The sequence below is a fragment of the Arachis ipaensis genome, chromosome B1 (genome assembly GCF_059453495.1).
Source record: "Arachis ipaensis isolate K30076 ecotype BB chromosome B1, ASM5945349v1, whole genome shotgun sequence".
NCBI lineage: Eukaryota > Viridiplantae > Streptophyta > Magnoliopsida > Fabales > Fabaceae > Arachis > Arachis ipaensis.
In genome coordinates this window covers 123,067,357-123,091,594 of record NC_142436.1, presented here as the reverse complement: position 1 = coordinate 123,091,594, position 24,238 = coordinate 123,067,357, and positions in this window count along the sequence as shown.

Sequence of the window (24,238 nt, the reverse complement as noted above, 5' to 3'; positions counted from 1 at the left end):
GTTGTGCGGAGTTCAATTTCGCGCACCACGTACGCGTGACGAGCGTCATGTGCTACAATTAAGGGAATTCGCTAGGGGCAATTTTTGGGCTGATTTTGACCCAGTTTCAACACCGAAAATGAAGACAATACACGGGGAATAGAGCTGGGATAGAGACACTTTACACTTGAGCTTAGTTTTTGAGTTTTAAAATTCTAGTGAGAGAAACTCCTACTTCTCTCTAGGGTTTTTGGTTTTCTTAGTTTATTTTCAGTTGGATTTTGAGAGAAATTACTGTTACCTTTATTTTCTAGTCATTTTCCTTATAATTTTCCTCTTTAATTCCTTTAGCACTCTTTCCAATTTGGTTACTTGAATTCATGTTTAGATCTTGTTACTCTTGAATTTTGTTAATGCATTGAGTTATTTTCATATTTATTATGATTGCTTGTTTTGTTATTGCTAATTATTCATAGTGGTAATTTGAGTTCAATAATTTTCCTAGTTTTTATCATGTCTTTTATCTATGCTCACCATGTGTTTGAGGAAATGTCACCCATAATCATGGAGTAGATTTCCTTACTTGGTTTGGGGGTGAGTAATTGGAGCCACTTGAATTATTATATTCAAGTGTTGATTGGTAATTGACAATTATTAATTAGCTTGAAACTCACCAACTCTAGTTCTTCTCTATGAACTGACTAGGACTTGTGAGCTAAACTTAATTGTTTCACTTGACTTTTCTTCAATCGTTAGAGGATAACTAAGTGAGAGCAATGAGCCTTTACCATCACACTTGGGAAAGACAATGAGGATAGAAATTCCGATTCTCACCTCTAACCAAGACTTTTTATATTGGTTGATTATGAACCCTTACTAGTTATCTATTGCTCTAATTTTTAGTTATTTATTTTTCTTGTTCTCAACTCCGAAAATCTCCAGGTAAATCCTAACCAATAAATTGCATCTTGTGTCAACTCCTAGGAAAATGACTCGGGATTTTACTCCCAGTTATTGAATTTATTTATGACACACATTTTAACTCTAACTAGCGGAAATCTCATCGGTTAAGACTATACTTGCGACGTTGATTTGGAAAAACCCTTTTGGTAATTCTTGACCGACGTTTATCCGCTTGTCAAGTTTTGGTGCCGTTGCCGGGGAGTTGCATATGTGTGTCTTATTATTGGTTAGTGTAAATATATCCATATTTGCATAATTGCATCTTTTATTTGTGTGCTTTTTGGTTATTGGTAGTATTTATTAGTTAATTTGCTTAATATATTTTGTTGCCATGAGCTCTATGTTTCTTTTATTGAATAACGCGTTCATTACCAGATCTGAGCTTAGCCCTATTTGATCCCAAAATTGAAAGAACCGTATCACAAATTCGGCAAGCTCGGTGTCGGTTAACCTCCGAGGGTGGTGAAGGGGTTTTCCCCAATTCACCAACTTACCCGAGGTTGAATCTGAGGCGTCATTTGAGGAAGAAACTAACTTCTTTCCCACTAAATATATTGACGTCTCTTCCATTGATTTAGGTACCGATACTATGGCCGCTCGTATAAGGATCATTCTCAAGGAGGCGGGAGCTCTGGATTTCACTCTCCAACCATTTCAAGCGCGTCATCCGAATTCGAATGCCGATTTTGAGCTAAAGACCTCATTGATTAATCTACTTCCTATGTTCTATGGTCTACCCGCTCAAGATCCCATCAAGCACCTTAGAGACTTTCAAACGGCTTGTTCCACTGCTAGGCGGTATGGTGCGGATGAGGTTGCCATTTGGTTATATGCTTTCCCATTTTCACTTGAGGAAAGGTCAAAGGAGTGGTTCTACACTCAACCCAAGAATGTTGCCACTAATTGGGATTTGCTTAGAAGAGAATTTTTGGACAAGTTCTTTCCACCGAAGGTCACAGATAGATTGAGGAAGAAAATCTCTTGTGTCATTTAAGGTGAATCAGAAACTCTCTATGAGTATTAGAAACGTTTTACGAAGCTCCTTGATTCGTGCCCCCATCACATGATTGACGAGTTGGTGCTTATTAGTTACTTTTTCCAAGTCATGAAGCCTCAAGATAAGGTCCTTTTGGATGCTTCGAGTAATGTCTCTATGACAAAGGACAAAACAGCGGCAGAAGTGTGGCAACTTATCATCGATTTAGCCGAATCTACCCAACATACAAGGCAAAGAAATAATCATCCCAAGGCTATTGCGAAAGTTTCTTCTAATACTGAGTCCGCCCTCACCAAGACTTTGGGAGAGATCACCAATATCCTCAAGCAATTCCAACTCAATCAACAACAACCCCCACCCCCTCCACAACAACAATGTCAACAGCTTGTCCCTCAAAGAGTATGTGGAATTTGTGCTTGTTATTCTCACTATATCGATGAATGTCCACAACTCCAAGAGGACAATACCTTGGTGGCTACCAATGCTTATTACAACCGTCCGAATCAAGGGTACTATCAACAAGGCGGTAACTATAATCAAGGTGATAACTACAACCGTGGTTGGCAAGATAATCCCAATCAAGGATGGAGAGATAACTACAACCAAGGAGGAAGAGACAATGGTGCTAACCAAAGGTGGAACAACAATTACCAACGCAAACGATATCAACAAAACCCTTCTTACCAATAACACAACCAAGGTCAAAGGTACCAACCACGTCACCAAAGGCAAGCTTAAGTACCTCAACTCACCCAACCACAAGTCCCTCAAATTACCTACCCTCCTTCTTCCTCCAACCAAGATAAAACCCTTTACAGTATTCTTCAAGGGTAAAAGGAACGTCAAACTACACTTACCTCTAGCCTCACCGGTCTCACCTCTATTCTCCAAGATTTTATATCCCGTATGGACCAACCATCTACTTCCAATTCTCAACCTTCAAGCTCTAGTGCACTTCTCTCTCAACCCTTACCTAACTCCAAGGGTGGAATCAATGCCATCACCTCGAGGTCCGGCACTACATTGCAAGAGAAGAGTCCCGAGGAGCCAAGCTCAAGAGAAGCCATTCAAGATGAAGATGTTGTTGAGGTAGAAGATGTCGAAGATAAGGATGAGGTACAAGAGGCGGTTAAAGGAGAAGTTGCTCAACCAAGGTATGGAGTTTCTAAGAAAGAAAATATTTCAAAAGAGGCTATTCCAATTCCTTTTCCACACCTAACTAGGAGGACTAAAAAGCAAGTGGAGCTAGATCCTAAGACGGTGGATATCTTCAAAAAGGTCGAGGTAACTATTCTCCTTTTTTATGCTATTCGCGAAGTTCCTAAGTATGCTAAGTTTCTAAAGGATTTGTGCATGAATAAAGAGAATATTCAAGATTTAGAAACTATTCATTTGGGTAGCTTGATGCACCACTATTTTATGATATATTTTGGCCTGAATTGAGTAGGTTTGTGTCAACTAATCTCACACTTCATCATTGAAATTGCATGTTTTTCATTTCCTTCCTAATTTTGTGTTATGATTGAAAACTTGCTTCCTAGGCCTTTAAATTGTCAATTTTTAATTCTCCTTTATTACCATTCGATGCCGTGATGTGTTTGTGAGGTGTTTTCAGGTTTACAGGGTATGAATGGCTTAAAGGATGAAGAGGAGGCATGTCAAAGTGAAAGGAACACAAGAAACTAAGGAGCTGAGCAGTGAGGAGTGATGCGCACGCATGGCTGATGCGTACGCGTGAATTGGTGCATCATACAGTGACGCGTATGCGTGACAACCGCAGAAGTCCAGCGACGCGTCACAAAGCGTCACGTGCTACACTCATCAGAACTCGCTGGGGCGATTTTTGGGCTATTATAGACCCAGTTTTCAGCCTAAAAACACAGACTAGAGGTAGGGGGCAAGCTGAGACAGAAGATACATTCACTTTCACTTAGTTTTAGTTTTAGTTTTTGAATTTTGGAGAGAAAACACTACTTCTTCTAGGGTTCTTAGCGTTCTTAGTTTTTGGCTTTTGATTGGATATTGAGAGAGCCGCTACTACCTTCAATTGAAGTCTTCATCATTATAGTTTGCCTTTCTATTACTCTACTCTTTGTTTTCCATTTAATTGCTTGTGGTCTTTGATGAGCGAATTCCTTGATGGTATAGAATTTCTCAAAATTAATTCTCGTTGCAAGTATAGTTCTACACCAACAAATAATCCTCCCAATAAAAAATTTGGTTGTCACAAGTAACAAACCCCAAATAAGAATTAACCGAAGTATTTAGACTACGGGTCGTCTCACAAGGAATTGCAATGAAGTGGTCAATTATTGGCTATGAAGGAATAAGGGGTTTGATTTATAAGAGGAGCAAGAAAAGTAAGTCAATTAAGTAATTAAAGAAGGCAAGGTAAAGAACTCTTAGCTAAGACTTAGGTAATTGAGATCACCATCCTTGTCAACAAATCAAATATTGATAACTATAAGGAACCGAGCTCATTAGGTCTACTCACTAAAGCCTTAAGTACGTAATGTCTACTCCTAGGCTTGGAGTACGTCAAACGGCTTGATCAACATGAATCCATAAGTCCCAACCTAGTTACTAATTAACTTAGTAGTAGGATAGAGTCAATGGTTATCAAATTGATCCCCAAGGGTTCTAGAATCACCAATTCAATGAAGCCCAATAACTCAAGATCACTCAATCCCCTTAGCCTAGGCTAAGGGTCAAGAGAACTACTCAAAAACTATAGGAAACATTCTATCAAACACCTAATGTGCAATAAAAATAAACATCACAAAATGTAAGAATTAAGGAAACCCGTAACTAACTTAAGCCAGAAATCAACAATGACAATAAAAATTAACATAAAGGAGACATGGAAACATAAAATTGTATTAAAAGAAATTGAGATCCAACAATTGTATTCACATAAAAGAGAGAAAAAAGAGAAATTAACACTACAACTAAGAGAATCAAGTAGTAGAAACAACAAATCATAAAGGAAACAAGATAAAAACATGAAATTGAATCAAGATCTACAAGAAATTAACCTAATCCTAACCTAATTCTAGAGAGAAGAGGGAGCTTCTCTCTCTAGAAAACTAACTAAAGGCTCATGTTGACTAACTAAGTGCCCCCTGGTGAACGAATTGTAAATCACACTTTTCACAACTCGTACCACTAACTAGCAAGTGCACTGGGTCGTCCAAGTAATACCTTACGTGAGTAAGGGTCGATCCCACGGAGATTGTTGGCTTAAAGCAAGCTATGGTTATTTTGTAATTTTTAGTCAAGAAATTAAAAACAAAAATGGTTGGGTTTATAAGAAGTAATTAACATAAAATAATTAATACTTGTTATGCAGTAATGGAGAACAGATTGAGGTTTTGGAGATGCTCTGTCCTCTGAATCTCTGCTTTCGTACTGTCTTCTTCTTCACGCACGCAGGTCTCCTTCCATGGCAAGCTGTATGTTGGTGGATCACCGTTGTCAATGGCTACCATCCATCCTCTCAATGAAAATGGTCCAAATGCGCTGTCACCGCACGGCTAATCATCTGTCGGTTCTCACTCATGTTGGAATAGAATCAGTTGATCCTTTTGCGTTTGTCACTACGCCCAACACTCGCGAGTTTGAAGCTCATCACAGTTATCCCTTCCCAGATCCTACTCAGAATACCACAGACAAGGTTTACACTTTCCGGATCTCAGGAATGGCCGCCAATAATTCTAGCCTTTACCACGAAGACTCTGATCATGAACCAAGAGGCTAAGAGATACACACTCAAGCTAGTGCAGATAGAATGGAGGTGGTTGTTAGGCACGCGTTCATAGGTGAGAATGATGATGAGTGTCACGGATCATCACATTCATCAGGGTGAAGTGCGAGTGAATATCTTAGAAATAGAAACAAGCGTGATTGAATGAAAAACAGTAGTAATTGCATTAATTCATCGAAACACAACAGAGCTCCTCACCCCCAATCATGGGGTTTAGAAACTCATGTCATTAGAAATACAATGTTTAGATGTAAAATGTCATGAGGTATAAAATAAATCCCTAAAAGTAGTTTTTATACTAAACTAGTAGCTAGGGTTACATAAGATGAGTAAATGATGCAAAAATCCACTTCCAGGCCCACTTGGTGTGTGCTTGGGCTGAGCATTGAGCTTTCATGTGTAGAGACTCTTTTTGGAGTTAAACGCCAGGTTGTAGCCTGTTTTTGGCGTTTAACTTTGATTTGCAACCTGTTTCTGGTGTTTAACTCCAGAATAGGGCAAGAAGTTGGCATTTGAACGCCAGTTTGCATCGTCAAAACTCGGGCAAAGTATGAAGTATTATATATTGCTGGAAAGCTCTGGATGTCTACTTTCCAACTCAATTGAGAGCACGCCAATTGGGTTTCTGTAGCTCTAGAAAATCCACTTTGAATGCAGGGAGGTCAGAATCCAACAGCATCTGTAGTCCTTTTTCAGCCTCTGAATCAGATTTTTGCTCAGGTCCCTCAATTTCAGCCAGAAATTACCTGAAATCACAGAAAAACACACAAACTCATAGTGAAGTTGAGAAATGTGATTTTTATTTAAAAACTAATAAAAATATACTAAAAGCTAACTAAATCATACTAAAAACTATGTAAAAATAATGCCAAAAAGCGTATAAATTATCCGCTCATCACAACACCAAACTTAAATTGTTGCTTGTCCCCAAGCAACTGAAAATCAAATAGGATAAAAAGAAGAGAATATACTATAAATTCCAAAATATCAATGAAACTTAGTTCTAATTAGATGAGCGAGACTAGTAGCTTTTTTGCCTCTGAACAGTTTTGGCATCTCACTTTATCCTTTGAAGTTCAGAATGATTGGCATCTATAGGAACTCAGAATTTAGATAGTGTTACCGATTCTTCTAGTTCAGTATGTTGATTCTTGAACACAGCTACTTTATGAGTCTTGGCCGTGGCCCTAAGCACTTTGTTTTCCAGTATTACTACCGGATACATAAATGCCACAGACACATAACTGGGTGAACCCTTTCAGATTGTGACTCAGCTTTGCTAGAGTCCCCAATTAGAGGTGTCCAAGGTTCTTAAGCACACTCTTTTTGCTTTGGATCATGACTATAACCGCTCAGTCTCAAGTTTTCACTTGACACCTTCACGCCACAAGCACATGGTTAGGGACAGCTTGGTTTAGCCGCTTAGGCCAGGATTTTATTCTTGTGGGCCCTCCTATCCACTGATGCTCAAAGCCTTGGATCATTTTTACCCTTGCCTTTTGGTTTAAATGGTTACTGGCTTTTTGCTCTTGCCTTTTGGTTTAAAGAGCTCTTGACTTTTTCTGCTTGCTTTTTTTTCTCTCTTTTTTTTCTTCTTTTTTTTTGCCATTTTTTTCGACAGCCTTTGCTTTTCACTGCTTTTTCTTGCTTCAAGAATCAATTTTATGATTTTTCAGATTATCAAATAATATTTCTCCTTTTTCATCATTCTTTCAAGAGCCAACAATATTATCATTCATAAACAACAAATTCAAAAGACATATGCACTGTTCAAGCATTCATTCAGAGAAACAAAAATTATTGTCACCACATCAAAATAATTAAACAAATTTCAAGGATGAATTCGAAATCATGTACTTCTTGTTCTTTTGTGATTAAAAATATTTTTCATTTAAGAAAGGTGATGGATTCATAGGACATTCATAACTTTAAGGTATAGACACTAATGATCATGTAAGAAAGACACAAACATAAATAAACATAAATCATAGAGAACGAAAACAGAAAAATAAATAGACAAGGAGATTAAGGAACGGGTCCACCTTAGTAAGGGTGGCGTCTTCTTCCTCTTGAAGAACCAATGGTGCTCTTGAGCTCCTCTATGTCTCTTCCTTGCCTTTGTTGCTCCTCCCTCATAGCTCTTTGATCTTTTCTAATCTCATGGAAGGTGCCATATGGTTATGAAAAATTAAAAAGCAGGGCTTTTTCCACACCAAACTTAAAATGTTTGCTCGTCATCGAGCAAAAAAGAAAGAAAGGAGGAGATGGAGATGTGTGGTGGGTTCAGCCAAGGGAGGGTGATAGTGTGTATGAGGGGTTTATGATGGATGGATGTGAATGGTGAAGAGAGTATGGAAAAGAGGGTGGGGTAGGTGGGGATCCTGTGGGGTCCACAGATCCTGATGGGTCAAGGACTTAGCATCCCTGCTCCATTGAGGCGTGCAAAATGCCCTTAGAGTGCAATCCTGGCGTTTAACGCCAGACTGCTGCTTGTTTCTGGCGTTAAACGCCAGCTTTTCCCCCTTTCTTGGCGTTGAACACCAACTTGGTGCTTGTTTCTGGCGTTAAACGCCAAGCTGTAGCCTGTTTCTGGTGTTTAACGCCAGCTTGATGCTTCTTTCTGGCGTTAAATGCCTGTCTGATGCTTCTTACTGGCGTTTAAACGCCAGTAAGTCTGTCCTCCAGGGTGTGCTATTTTTGATGCTGTTTTTTATTCTGCTTTAATTCTGTAGCTATTTTTATGACTCCACATGATCATCAACCTAAAGAAAACATAATATAACAATGGAAAATAAAATGAAAAAATAATTAACATAGATAAATAAGATTGGGTTGCCTCCCAATAAGCGCTTCTTTACTGTCAATAGCTTGACATTACTGAGCCTTATAGTTTGCAGTGTCTGTAAACCACGGAGCTTCCTGAATAGCAAACAATTGGTCATCCGGAAAGGTTTCAGAGATCTCAGTAAGAGGGAGGGATGCTCCTACTACTGGTTCTATCTGGGACAGATGATCAGCTACTTGATTCTCTGTCGCTTTTCTGTCTCTTATTTCTATATCAAACTCTTGCAGAAGCAACACCCATCTTATGAGTATGGGTTTTGAATCCTGCTTTGTGAGGAGATATTTTAGAGCAGCATGGTCAGTGTTATTCTTCTGTGCGTCATTCAAAACACGGCTAGCATAGTAAATGACGTGCAGAAGCTTGTTATGCCTCTGTCCCAATACTGCACCAATGGCATGGTCACTGGCATCACACATTAGTTCGAATGGTAATGTCCAGTCTGGTACAGAAATGACAGGTGTTGTGACCAACTTAGCCTTCAGAGTCTCAAAGGCTTGCAAACACCCTGTATCAAAGACAAATGGTATGTCAGCAGCTAGCAGATTGCTCAGAGGTTTTGTGATTTTGGAAAAATCCTTTATAAATCTCCTATAGAATCCTGCATGCCCCAGAAAGCTTCTGATTGCCTTAACATTGGTGGGTGGTGGTAATTTTTCAATTACCTCTACCTTAGCTTGATCCACCTCTATTCCCTTGTTCGAAATTTTATGCCCAAGGACAATTCCTTCAGTCACCATAAAGTGATATTTTTTCCAATTTAAAACCAGGTTAGTCTCTTGGCATCTTTTTAGAACAAGTGCTAGATGGTTAAGACAGGAGCTAAATGAGTCTCCAAATACTGAGAAGTCATCCATGAAGACTTCCAGAAATTTTTCTACCATATCAGAGAAGATAGAGAGCATGCACCTCTGAAAGGTTGCAGGTGTATTGCACAGACCAAAAGGCATTCTTCTGTATGTAAATACTCCAGATGGACATGTGAATGCTGTTTTCTCTTGGTCTTGAGGATCTACTGCAATTTGGTTGTAACCTGAATAGCCATCCAAAAAGCAGTAGTATTCATGACCTGCTAGTCTCTCTAGCATCTGGTCTATGAATGGTAAAGGAAAATGATCCTTCCTGGTGGCTGTATTGAGCCTTCTGTAGTCAATACACATACGCCACCCTGTAACTATTCTTGTAGGAACCAATTCATTCTTTTCATTATGAACCACTGTCATTCCTCCCTTCTTAAGGACAACATGGACATGGCTCACCCAGGGGCTATCAGAAATAGGATAAATAATCCAGTCTCTAGTAACTTAGTGACCTCTTTCTGCACTACCTCCTTCATGGCGGGATTTAGCCACCTCTGTGGTTGAACCACTGGCTTAGCATCATCCTCCAATAGGATCTTGTGCATGCATCTGGCTGGGCTAATGCCCTTAAGATCACTTATGGACCACCCAAGAGCTGTCTTGTGTGTCCTTAGCACCTGAATTAATGCTTTCTCTTCCTGTGGCTCTAAAGCAGAGCTTATGATTACAGGAAAAGTGTCACCTTCTCCTAGAAATGCATATTTCAGGGATGCTGGTAGTGGTTTGAGATCGGGTTTAGGAGGTTTCTCCTCTTCCTGAGGAGTTTTCAGAGGTTCTTTTATTTCCTTTGGTTCCTCCAGATCAGGCTGAACATCTTTAAAAATGTCCTCTAGCTCTGATTCGAGGCTCTCAGTCATATTGACCTCTTCCACCAGGGAGTCAATAATATCAACGCTCAGGCAGTCTTCTGATATGTCTGGATGCTGCATAGCTTTAACAACATTCAACTTAAACTCATCCTCATTGACTCTCAGGGTTATCTCCCCTTTCTGGACATCAATGAGGGTTCGTCCAGTTGCTAGGAATGGTCTTCCTAGAATGAGAGTTGCACTCTTGTGCTCCTCTATTTTCAGCACTACAAAGTCAGTAGGAAAGGCAAATAGCCCAACCTTGACAATCATGTCCTCAATTATGCCTTATGGGTATTTAATGGAGCCATTAGCAAGTTGAAGACAGATCCGGGTTGGTTTGACCTCTTCAGTCAAGCCAAGCTTTCTGATAGTAGATGCAGGGATTAGGTTGATACTTGTTCCAAGATCACATAGAGCTATCTTGGTACAAGCACCCTCTAATGTGCATGGTATCATAAAGCTTTCGGGATCCTTAAGCTTTTCTGGTAAGCTTGTTAGGATGACTGCACTGCATTCATCAGTGAGAAAAACTTTTCTGTTTCTCTCCAATCCTTCTTATGACTTAAGATCTCTTTCATGAACTTAGCATAAGAGGGTATTTGCTCAAGTGCCTCTGCAAACGAAATCTTTATTTCAAGAGTCCTGAGATAGTCTGCAAAGCGGGAAAATTGTTTATCCTGTTCCGCTTGGCTGAGTTTCTGAGGAAAAGGCATTTTGGCTTTATATTCTTCAACCTTAATTGCTGCAGGTTTATTCCCTACAGAGGTGGTTGAAGAAGCCTTCTTAGAGGGGTTACCATCAGCACTTGTAGGTGTCTGATCCCTCTTTGGTGTTTGAACGCCAGGCTTGGGGCTGGATGGGCGTTTAACGCCAGATTCCCTCCCCTTTCTGGCGTTTGAACACCAGAACTAGACATGGACTGGGCGTTTAACGCCAGTTTTTCACCCTTTTCTGGCATTTGAACGCTAGAGTTATTCCTCTCTGGGCTCTTACTGTCCTTAGAGGGATTTTGGGTAACAGGTTGCTCATCCTCTGTCAGCTCTTCTTTTCTTGGCTTTCTGCTGCTTTGAGTTGAGGTATTTAATGTTTTTCCACTTCTTAATTGAACTGCTTGGCACTCTTCTATTATCTGTTTTAATAACTGCTGTTTTGTCTGATTCAATTGTGATTCCATATCCTTGTTAGCATTTTTGGTTTCTTGTAGCATCTCCTTAATTTCTACTAACTGCCTTGTTATAGAAGATAGTTGCTGATTGAGTTCAGCAACTTGTTCCTGAGGACTAAAGTCAGTTGATACTGCGTTAGCTTCTTCTTTCATGGAGGACTCACTACTTATATACAGATGCTGATTTCTAGCAACTGTATCAATAAGCTCCTGAGCCTCTTCAATAGTCTTTTTCATGTGTATAGATCCACCAGCAGAGTGGTCTAGAGATATCTGAGTTTTTTCTGTAAGCCCGTAGTAGAAGATGTCTAATTACACCCACTCTGAAAATATTTCAGAGGGGCATTTCCTTAGCATCCCTCTGTACCTCTCCCAGGCATTATAAATGGATTCATCATCCTCTTGTTTAAAGCCTTGGATGTCCAGCCCTAGCTGTGTCATCCTTTTTGGAGGGAAATATTGATTCAGGAATTTGTCTGATAACTGTTTCCATGTTCTTATGCTTGCTGTGGGTTGGTTATTTAACCACCTCTTAGCTTGATCTTTTACAGCAAATGGAAATAGTAACAGCTTGTATACATCCTGATCTACCTCCTTGTCATGCACTGTGTCAGCAATTTGCAAGAACTGTGCCAGAAACTCAGTGGGTTCTTCCTGTGGAAGACTGGAATACTGGCAATTTTGCTGCACCATGGCAATGAGCTGAGGATTTAGCTCAAAAATGCTTGCTTTGATGGGAGGTATACAGATGCTACTCCCATATGCAGCAATAATAGGGTTAGCATATGACCCCAGAGTCCTTCTGGACTGTTCATTTCCATTTAGGTCCATGATGGATAAAATGGAATTGATATGACTTGCAAATAAAATATATTTTTGTTTTTATTTTATTTAAGTAGAAACAAACTGAATTATTAAGAATAAATAAAAATAATAAGATAAAATAAAATAATTAGAAATTAAAATGTAAATTTCGAAAACTAAGAGAAAAATAAATTTGAAAACAAAAATAATTACTTAATTAAGAAGATTTGAAAAACTTTGGATATGATTTTTGAAAAAGATTTTGAATTTTGAAAATTCAAAACTAAGATAAGATAGAATAAAAAGTTTTAAAATAAAAATCTAAATTTTTAAAGGAAAATTCGAAAATTAATTAAAATAAAGAGAAAAGATATTTTTGAATTTAATGAAGAAAGAGAAAAACGGTAAAAATGACACCAAACTTAAAGTTTTAGATCAAAACGAAGGAAACAAACAGGAAAACTTTGAATATCACGATGAACGCTAAGAACAACTTTTGAAAAATTTTTAAGAAAACAGAAACACAAAGGACACAAAACTTAAAAATTTTTATATTCTGAGCACTAATAATTTGAAAAAAAATGAAAGAAAAATAAAATCATGCAATTGACACCAAACTTAAAGTATGAAACTAAACTCAAACAGAAAAACTCAATTATTAGTTTATAAAACTTTTCGATAAAAATAAAAAAGAAAATAAGGATCCTGAAAAAAAAATTTCAACCAAAAACAATAATAGAAGACGCAATTTTAAGTGACTCTAAACAAAAAAGGGAAATTTTTCCTAATCTAAGCAACAAAATAAACCGTCAGTTGTCCAAACTCGAACAATCCCCGGCAATGGCGCAAAAAATTTGGTGTACGAATTGTAAATCACACTTTTCACAACTCGTACCACTAACCAGCAAGTGCACTGGGTCGTCCAAGTAATACATTACGTGAGTAAGGGTCGATCCCACGGAGATTGTTGGCTTGAAGCAAGCTATGGTTATTTTATAATTCTTAGTCAGGAAATTAATAATAAAAATGGTTGGGTTTATAAGAAGTAATTAACATAAAATAAATAATACTTGTTATGAAGTAATGGAGAATAGATTGAGGTTTTGGAGATGCTCTATCTTTTGAATCTCTGCTTTCCTACTGTCTTCTTCTTCACGCACGTAGGTCTCCTTCCATGGCAAGCTGTATGTTGGTGGATCACCGTTGTCAATGGCTACCATCCATCCTCTCAGTGAAAATAGTCCAAATGCGCTGTCACCGCACGGCTAGTCATCTGTCGGTTCTCACTCATGTTGGAATAGAATCTGTTGATCCTTTTGCGTCTGTCACTACGCCCAACACTCGTGAGTTTGAAGCTCGTCACAGTCATCCCTTCCCAGATCCTACTTGGAATACCACAGACAAGGTTTAGACTTTTCGGATCTCAGGATTGGCCGCCATTAATTCTAGCCTTTACCACGAAGACTCTGATCATGAACCAGGAGGCTAAGAGATACACACTCAAGCTAGTGCAGATAGAACGGAGGTGGTTGTCAGGCACGCGTTCATAGGTGAGAATGATGATGAGTGTCACGGATCATCACATTCATCAGGGTGAAGTGCGAGTGAATATCTTAGAAATAGAAACAAGCGTGATTGAATGAAAAACAGTAGTAATTGCATTAATTCATCGAAACACAGCAGAGCTCCTCACCCCCAATCATGGGGTTTAGAGACTCATGCCGTTAGAAATACAATGTTTAGATGTAAAATGTCATGAGGTACAAAATAAATCTCTAAAAGTAGTTTTTATACTAAACTAGTAGCTAGGGTTACATATGATGAGTAAATGATGTAGAAATCCACTTCCGGGCCCACTTAGTGTGTGCTTGGGCTGAGCATTGAGCTTTCATATGTAGAGACTCTTTTTGGAGTTAAACGCCAGGTTGTAGCCTGTTTCTAGCGTTTAACTCCAGAATAGGGCAGGAAGTTGGCATTTGAACGCCAGTTTGCGTAATCAAAACTCATGCAAAGTATGACCTATTATATATTGCTGGAAAGACCTGGATGTCTACGTTCCAACGCAATTGAGAGCGCGCCAATTGGGTTTCTGTAGCTCCAGAAAATCCACTTCGAATGCTGGGAGGTCAGAATCCAACAGCATCTGCAGTCCTTTTTCAGCATCTGAATCAGATTTTTGCTCAGGTCCCTCAATTTCAGCCAGAAATTATCTGAAATCACAGAAAAACACACAAACTCATAGTAAAGTCCAGAAATATAATTTTTATTTAAAAACTAATAAAAATATACTAAAAACTAACTAAATCATACTAAAAACTATGTAAAAATAATGCCAAAAAGCGTATAAATTATCCGCTCATCACCCCCTTTGCTCAGGCTTCAATTCTGCATGAAATACACTCAGAAACAAGTTTGATTTAGGCCTGGGCAGCTCAAAAATTGCCCCCAGTGTTTTGCCTTTAAGTGGGTCACGTGCGAGTATCGGCGTGACGGCAGGGCGGAAGTCGGCCAATTAAGAAATTATAATATAAGGACAGTGTTGCGAATATAGCTCTTAACCAGCTAAAATCTGCTCCATCATTTTAGAAAGGTTGTCACAAAAGTTTAGAATAAAAATACTGGGAGTATGAGTCCCAGGTCGTCTCCCAACGAGTTGCTAGAAATGGTGCTAAGTTATTAATCAGGAATTTTCTAGGTAATTTTGAGTATGGGCAATGAGCAAATAAATAATTATAAATTAAAGCAATGAAAATAAAAAGAGATTTATAATATTCTAAATAAAAGGCCTTGACTGAGGGAATGATTAATCGGAAGTTCTATCCTTGTTGGAATTCTCTCAAGTGTAGTATAAAGAGGTTGTTGTTTTCACTTAGTTAACCCTTACTAAATAAAGGAAAGTCAAGTGATTGAGCTAACTCTTATTCGCAAATCCTAGTCCTCTCCCTTGGGAAGGTCTAGCGTTAGTAAATAAAGAATTAGCCAACAACTTCCAATTTAACTAATCACTTGAGCATTCCAACTCAAGTGTCTCCTTTTAATCAACCCCCATGTCAAGTTGGGAATCTACTCCATTGACATGGATACCATCTTCGTTATTGGGAGTTTGGAGTAGAAAAGAGACATGATAATTTAAATAAAATAGAAATTCAAAATTAATTAAAAGTAAAAGTAATCCTTTGCGTTAACAATCCATGAAAATAATCCAATTGTAACTCTAAACAAGAATTAAGAATATGGAATAAATAAAAGAGTAAGGAAACAAACTAGAATAGTATCTTAACGGAGGTGATGACTCTTCAATCCAAAGCAAAAGCAATAAACTATGAAACTATGAATGTAAAAGAAAACCTAGAGGAAGAGTAATTTTTCTCTCTAGATTCAGATCTAAAAACTAAAACTATGCTAATGAGAATCTGTCTTGAGTCTCTGCAGGTTCCCTGGCTCTAGTCTGTGTTTCTGGGCCAGAAACTGGATCAAAACTCGGCCCAAAATCCCCCCAGCGTTTTCTGTTATTTCTGCAGATCGCGCATGTCACGTGTACGTGTCAGTCACGCGTACGCGTCGCTGGTCGTTTTGGCGTGTCACGCGTACACGTCATCCACACGCATGCGTCTTTGTGCAGTACTCCAATCCACGCGTACGCGTCAGGCACGCGCACGTGTCGCTGCAAATTTCTCCATATCGTGCACACGTCATTCAAGAATCAATTTTATGATTTTTCAGATTATCAATAACATTTCTCTTTTTTCATTATTCTTTCAAGAGGCAACAATTTTAACATTCATAAACAACAAATTCAAGAATATGCACTGTTCAAGCATTCATTCAGAAAATAAAACGTATTGCCACCACATCAAAATAATTAAACTAATTTCAAGATAGAATTCGAAACCATGCACTTCTTGTTCTTTTGCAATTAAAAACATTTTTCATTTAAGAAAGATGAAGGATTCATAGGACATTCATAGCTTTAAGACATAGACACTAGACACTAATGATCATGTAATAAAGACACAAAACATAGACAAAACATAAAGCATAAAAACCAAAAAACAGAAAAATAAGAACAAGAAAATTAAGGAACGGGTCCACCTTAGTGATGGCGGCTAGTTCTTCCTCTTGAAGATCTTATGGAGTGCTTGAGCTCCTCTATGTCTCTTCCTTGCCTTTGTTGCTCCTCCCTTATGGCTCTTTGGTCCTCTCTGATTTCATTAAGGATAATGGAGTACTCTTGGTGCTCCATCCTTAGTTGCCCCAGGTTAGAACTCAGTTCTCCTAAGGAGGTATTAATTTGCTCCCAATAGTTTTGTGGAGAAAAGTGCATTGATAAACCACTATTTTATGGTTTATCTTGTGCTCAATTGAGTAGTTTTTATCAACTCTTTACCCGCTTATTCATACTATTTGCATGGTTTTACATTTGCCCTCCTAATTATGTGCTTTGATTGAAAACATGCTTCTTTGGCCTTAAGTTCCCTATGTTTAATCCTCTCTTATTACCATTAGATGCCTTGATATGTGTGTTAAGTGATTTCAGAGATTACATGGCAGGAATGGCTCAGAGGATGGAAAGGAAGGATACAAAAGTGGAAGGAATACAAGAAGTTGGAGAAATTGCTAAGCTGTCCAGCCTGACCTCTTCGCACTCAAACAGCTATAACTTTAGCTACAGAGATCCAAATGACGCGGTTCTAGTTGCGTTGGAAAGCAAACGTCCGGGGCTTCGATTTGATATATAATATGTCATAGTTGCCCTGACGCTAGGCAACACGAACGCGCGCTCCACACGGACGCGTCGCAGTTCCAAAAATCAGCGTGGCAGTTTTCTTCTCCAGCGATTTCTGGGCTGTTTTCGACCCAGTTTTTGGCCCAAAAAACACAGATTAGAGGCTATAAAGTGGGGGAATCCATTCATTCATGATCATAAGCTCATAATTCATAATTTTTATTTTTAGATGTAGTTTTTAGAGAGAGAGGTTCTCTCCTCTCTCTTAGGATTTAGGATTAGGATTTTTCTTACTTTTAGGATTGTTTCTTTTTTATCAGGTTCAATTTTTCTTTTATTTTTTCAATTTAATTTATGAACTTTTCCATGCTACATTTGATATCTTTATTAGTACAAATTGAGGTATTTCAATTTATGAATGTTTTATTCTATTTATGAATGCTTTTAATTTAATTTAGATATTTTCTTCCTTTTGGCTTTAGTTAAGTAATTGGTAACGTTTGAGCTGTCAAATAAAGCAGTGGTTGAAATTGGGAGTTGCTCCAATAACTCTAGTCTTTCCATAGGAATTGACTAGGACCTGAGGATTAAGCTAATTAATCCACTTGATTTACCTTCATAGTTAGATGTTAACAAAGTGGGATTAAAATCCAATTCTCATCAGCATTGATAAGGATAGGACTTCCAGTTCTTATACCTTGCCAAGAGTTTATTTTATTATTACTACTTTATTTTTCTTATCATTTAACATACTGCTTCCTTACTTTCAAAACCCCCGATTTACAAGACTTATAACCAATAATAAGAACATACTTCCCTACAATTCCTTGAGAAGACGACCCGAGGTTTAAATACTCGGTTATCAATTTTAAAGGGGTTTGTTACTTGTGACAACCAAAACGTTTGTAAGAAAGGTTGATTGCTTGGTTTAGTAACTATACTTGCAACGAGAGTTTACTATAACTTCTAAACCATCAATCTTCAGTTCTTCAAAAAATGGCACCGTTGCCGGGGAACTGCAATCGTGTGCCTTATTACTGGTTATTGTAAATATTTTTCTTTTATTTATTTATTTGTCTTTATTTTCTCCTTTTATTTCCAGTAGCTACTATGAATCCTCACCCCTCTCGCTTTGAGTTTGTTTCTAATATTGTTGAAAGGAGTGAAAGTTATAACAGGAACATACATCAAGGTCAGAGCAATCAAAGATGGATGGAGCCAAGAGGATCTGATCAACCCTTTAGGCAACAACACCCTCCAAGATATCATGGACAAAGACCATTCTATAATGCATACCAAGCCAATAAACATGGTGGACAACCTTGTAGTTACCAACAAGCCCCACCTTATGCTTATAGGCCATCCTTTCAACATAACTTCGAACTACCACACTCACAAGCTCCTTTTCACCATTCACCACCATATGATCCTCATTTACCCCAATTCCAATCCAATTACTCCCAAACACCACCACTTCCCCATGTACCACGTCCAAATCCATCACCCCGAGAATCAGAGGTTCACCTCAAGGAAACAGTAGATCAACTTCAAACAACCCTTCATCAACTGGAGCAAGCAGTAAGTCAATTATCTTCTAGACGTTCGAACATTCAAGGACCTCTCACAGCCCCATGTGGACAATCTAATGAAGAGCGTAGTATGAAGGAGATACTAGAAACTCCAGTGGACAGAATAGGGCATGACTTCGTACTGGAACAAGTAGAGGAAGCTGTCATTGTAAAAGAAGAAGAGTTAGTTGAAGACTTAGGAGAAGCTGAACTTCCATCAGAGTCCAGAATTGTGGAAAATTTTGTCAAGGACGTTACAATTGATGCTAAGGAGGATAGTGCACAACTCCCAAAGCAAGTCTTTTATGAAGAACTAGACGGAATAATCCAAGAAGCAAGTTTCCTTGATAATGATAATCTCGAGTCAAGTTCTCCTAGTAATGAACTTGCATCCGCAAGTGAATTCTCTGAGATCGATGGATCTTCCCCAAGTGAATACGAAGATGATGCGGAGGTAGATTTCTCTCGACCTCCCATTTATGACTTAAGTGACGAGGAAGACATAGAAGGCTTTGATCAGGACATGGATGCATTTGAAGAAGTCTGCAAGGAAGTGAAGAAATTCACCGAAGAGCACAAGGGAGTAGAACTTACAAAACCACTGAAAACACCTATCCCAAGGCCATTACCACCCAATACAAGCTTCAAGTGGGTACAATCCTTAACCTTTAGCTTTATTTTTTCACTTGAATATGGGTTGCTTGAAACAGATGGCCAGCTTAGAGCTCTCTGCGGCTTTAAGAGTAAGAGGGAAATGGCTCGTACTCAGAACTGGTGCACAAGGTTCAATAAGGTTCTACGCTTCAACTCGAAGTGCACGGATTGGCATCATGATCAATCGAATGGATCTAGGAAAATGTTTGGTCACCATGGTGAGAATCTACTTTCTAAACCGCACGGATGGAAAAATATAGATCAAAACGGAGGCGGATTTAAAAGCAAAGTTTGGGATCCTGGAATCTTTTTTGACATTCGCCACCCCAGGAACCTGAGAATCTGTTTGAAGCTGCTCAGAAGCTTTACATGCCTAGTTTGGGACCCCGGAGGCCATTGGCATCCCAAACATTGGTGGAGATTTCTGGATGAATTTAAACATAAGCCGCCATAACAGGAAGCTCATCCAATGTCCAACTTAAGGACTTTAACTAAAAGTGCTAGGTGGGAGACAACCCACCATGGTATAATCTTTTCTTTTTTTATTTTTATTTAGTTTTATTTGTTTTCGAGTTTTATTTTATTTTATTGTATTGAACCTGGATTTTTGCATAACATTCATATTAGCATTGCATTCTGCATTTTTCATGCATAAAAAAAAAATTCACACGCGACGCGTCCGCGTCACCAGTGCGTTTGGAAGAAAAGGAAAGTGAACAGAGAGTCACGCGAAAGCGTGGCTGGAGGCGTGCCTTTGGCACAAATTAATCCACGCGACCGCGTGGATGACGCGTTCGTGTCATTAGCGAAATAGCCTCCCCACGCATTCGGGTCACCCACGCGAACGCGTGGCTCTGTAAAATCGACGTAAAAGGGTGCATGGCAGAGAGTTATGATGGAGCGGGGCTGGAATGGTGCTAGAAGCACAAGCCCCACCACGCGAATGCGTCACCCACGCGTTCGCGTCATATTGGAAATAAGGCCACCCGTGCGATCGTGTCAACCACGCGACCACGTCACCCAAAAATTTGGCGAAAAGAGTTTCAAACAGAGAGTTGTGCGAACGCGAGGCTGCACTCGCGCCAATCGCACAAATCAGGCCACGCGATCGCGTGACTCACGTGTCTGCGTCACCTGACCTTATCGCGCACCACATGACCGCATCACCCACGTGTCCGCGTCGCCTGCGCCGTACAACTTATCCAGATCTGCGCCAAATATCATATCTTTTCTTCCTTCAAATCCTAATTTTTCTTTTCCATTCTTATTTCTTTCTTCTTTTCTTCTTCCTTCTTTACTTTCATTCTCTTTTACTTAATTGCATACTTTCATTCATTGCATTTTAAATTTTGTGCATATTTTTATTTTCTTTTCTAAATTTATTATTTTTTTTCCATTAGTGTTACAATTTTCTTATTCAACTGTTGCATCTTTTCTTGAATTTATTTTGGTGCTCAGTGACTTGTTTTACACTGTTGGGCAATATTATTTAAGTTAATGCTAATCTTTTATGATATTTGTATTAATTTTGCATTGACATTAAATTATATTATCTTGCACTCTCTTTCCCATTGTTACAAATTTTGTACCAATGGTATGCCATGGCTTCTATTGTTTTCTCACGTACATGTTGAAGCTTCCATGTAAATGAGACCCTTTTCATTTGGCATTAACCCACCCATACTTCATTTATTTTCTTATCTCTATTTCTGGGTTACTTTTCTTTCCTTTTTCTTTCAGGATGGCCACCCGAAAGGGAACCGGAAGACGTTTACATGGGGAAACAAGACAAGTCCATCTGCACAATCTTTGGAGAAAAGCGCCAGTTGGAACAATCCGTCCACCTGCACATCTCAGCATACACCGAGGACGGTGCAATCTTTAAGTGTGGGAAGGTCGATACCGATCTCCATGGGTTAGTTACTCTTCTATCTCAACACCAATAGTTTATTTTCCTTGTTAGTTGTTGCATTTGCATGTTTGATTGCATGATTATTTAATTTTGTGCATATTTTACCACTTGGTTAAAGTAATACTTTCTCTTTCAAGAAACTTTTTTTTAAAAATATTTCACTAATTTGACTTACATTTTTTGTTACATTTGTTTGAAGAAATATTATACTGGAACATGGTTTTGAGCTCGAACACACAAAAGTTGTGAGATTTTGAGCTTATTTGAATTGGTTGCATTTTATCAACCAAAATTTTGTTTTAGTGTGTGTTTTTCTCTCTAAAATTGTGATCTTTGTCTTGCTTAATTCTATATTTCCATTGTTTGATGTATGCATACACTTACATGATTGAGGCCTTTGTTTCACTGAGCTTACATACCCATATGGCCTTACCCTTTCATTATTCTTTACAAACCAATGTTGAGCCTATTATACCCCTTTGTTCTTTACTTTAGCACATCATTAACTCTAAGCAGAAAATGATAATGTCCTTAATTTGAATCCTTGGTTAGCTTAGACTAGTGAGAGTGCTCATGAATTAAGTATGGGAAAAGTTGAATTCGGAAACATTTGGTTTGAGAATTGAGTATGTTAGAATTTTCTGAAAATGTGAAAAAAATATTTAGGACATGATTCATGCATCCAATAATTTAATCATATGCATTGAGAAAAATAAAAGAAAAGAAAAAAATATATATATACATATATAAAAGAAGTGAGAAAAAGAAAAAAAAAGAGCAATTAAAGGGGACAAAATGCCCCAAAGTAAGTGGTGAAAGCAATGCATATGTACTGTACTTGAAATTAGAATGCATGAATATGTGGAAAACATGGTCAATGGATAGTTAGATGTAGTATTATGATTACATGGATTGTCTAAAGTTAGGTGAAAAGTTTAAGTTAATTAAGGATTCAGATTTTAGTCCACTTGGCCAAATACAATCCTACCTTGACCCTAACCCCATTACAACCCTTAAAAGACCTCTTGATATGTGTATCTGTGCATTAAATTTATGTTGATTGTTAGATGAAGATCAAGCCTTAGAAATCAAGGTTAGTAGAGAATTGAGAGAATCGAACCTAAAACACTTGAGTGATTAGAGTGCATACACTCCCAGTGAGGGTTCGATGCTCTATTCTTTGTTCCCGGCTTTCATGAGCTATTTTCTTCCACAAGCCTATTTGTACTTCATTTTTATGATTTGAATTAGTGAAATCCAGTTCATATTTATTCTTGGAGAATTTATTTACTTTTAAACCAAGTAGGAAAAAACATTCTTCATGTAGTTGCATTCATATAGATAGGTTGCATTTCATACTTTCTACCATTCCTCTTCACTCTCTTATAGCTTCTCCTGAGCTTAGCATGAGGACATGCTAATGTTTAAGTGTGGGGAGGTTGATAAACCACTATTTTATGGTTTATCTTGTGCTCAATTGAGTGGTTTTTATCAACTCTTTACCCACTTATTCATACTATTTGCATGGTTTTACATTTGCCCTCCTAATTATGTGCTTTGATTGAAAACATGCTTCTTTGGCCTTAAGTTCCCTATGTTTAATCCTCTCTTATTACCATTAGACGCCTTGATATGTGTGTTAAGTGATTTCAGAGATTACAGGGCAGGAATGGCTCAGAGGATGGAAAGGAATACAAGAAGTTGGAGAAATTGCTAAGCTGTCCAGCCTGACCTCTTCGCACTCAAACAGCTATAACTTTAGCTTTAGAGGTCCAAATGATGCGGTTCCAGTTGCGTTGGAAATCTAACGTCTGGGGCTTCGATTTGATATATAATATGCCATAGTTGTTTTGACGCTAGGCGACACGAACGCGCGCTCCACACAGACGCGTCGCAGTTCCAAAAATCAGCGTGGCAGTTTTCTTCTCCAGCGATTTCTGGGTTGTTTTCGACCCAGTTTTCGGCCCAGAAAATACAGATTAGAGGCTATAAAGTGGGGAAATCCATTCATTCATGATCATAAGCTCATAATTCATAATTTTTAGTTTTAGATGTAGTTTTTAGAGAGAGAGGTTCTCTCCTCTCTCTTAGGATTTAGGATTAGGATTTTTCTTACTTTTAGGATTGTTTCTTTTTTATCAGGTTCAATTTCCCTTTTATTTTCCCAATTTAATTATGAACTTTTCCATGCTACATTTGATATCTTTATTAGTACAAATTGAGGTATTTCAGTTTATGATTGTTTTATTCTATTTATGAATGCTTTTAATTTAATTTAGATATTTTCTTCCTTTTGGCTTTGGTTAAGTAATTGGTAACGCTTGAGCTGTCAAATAAAGCAGTGGTTGAAATTGGGAGTTGCTCCAATAACTCTAGTCTTTCCATAGGAATTGACTAGGATCTGAGGATTAAGCTAATTAATCCATTTGATTTACCTTCATAGTTAGAGGTTAACAAAGTGGGATTAAAATCCAATTCTCATCACAATTGATAAGGATAGGACTTCCAGTTCTTATACCTTGCCAAGAGTTTATTTTATTATTACTATTTTATTTTTCTTATCATTTAACATACTGCTTCCTTACTTTCAAAACTTCCAATTTACAAGACTCATAACCAATAATAAGAACATACTTCCCTGCAATTCCTTGAGAAGACGACCCGAGGTTTAAATACTCGGTTATCAATTTTAAAGGAGTTTGTTAATTGTGACAACCAAAACGTTTGTAAGAAAGGTTGATTGCTTGGTTTAGTAACTATACTTGCAACGAGAGTTTACTATAACTTCTAAACCATCAATCTTCATTTCTTCATGCATCCCTTGAGGCATCTCAGAGATTTCTTGATGAGAAAATTTCACATGCTCTTGTTGAGGTCCATGTGTGGGCTCTTTTGTTTGCTCCATCCTCTTCTTAGTGATGGGTTTGTCTCCTTCAATGAGGATGTCTCCCTCTATGACAATTTCGGCTGAATTGCATAGGTTACAAATGAGATGAGGGAAGGCTAACCTTGCCAAAGTAGAGGGCTTGTCAAGCACCTTGTAGAGTTCTAGAGGTATGATCTCATGAACTTCTACTTCCTCTCCATTCATGATGCTATGGATCATGATAGCCCGGTCTATTGTAACTTCAGACCAGTTGCTAGTAGGAATGAT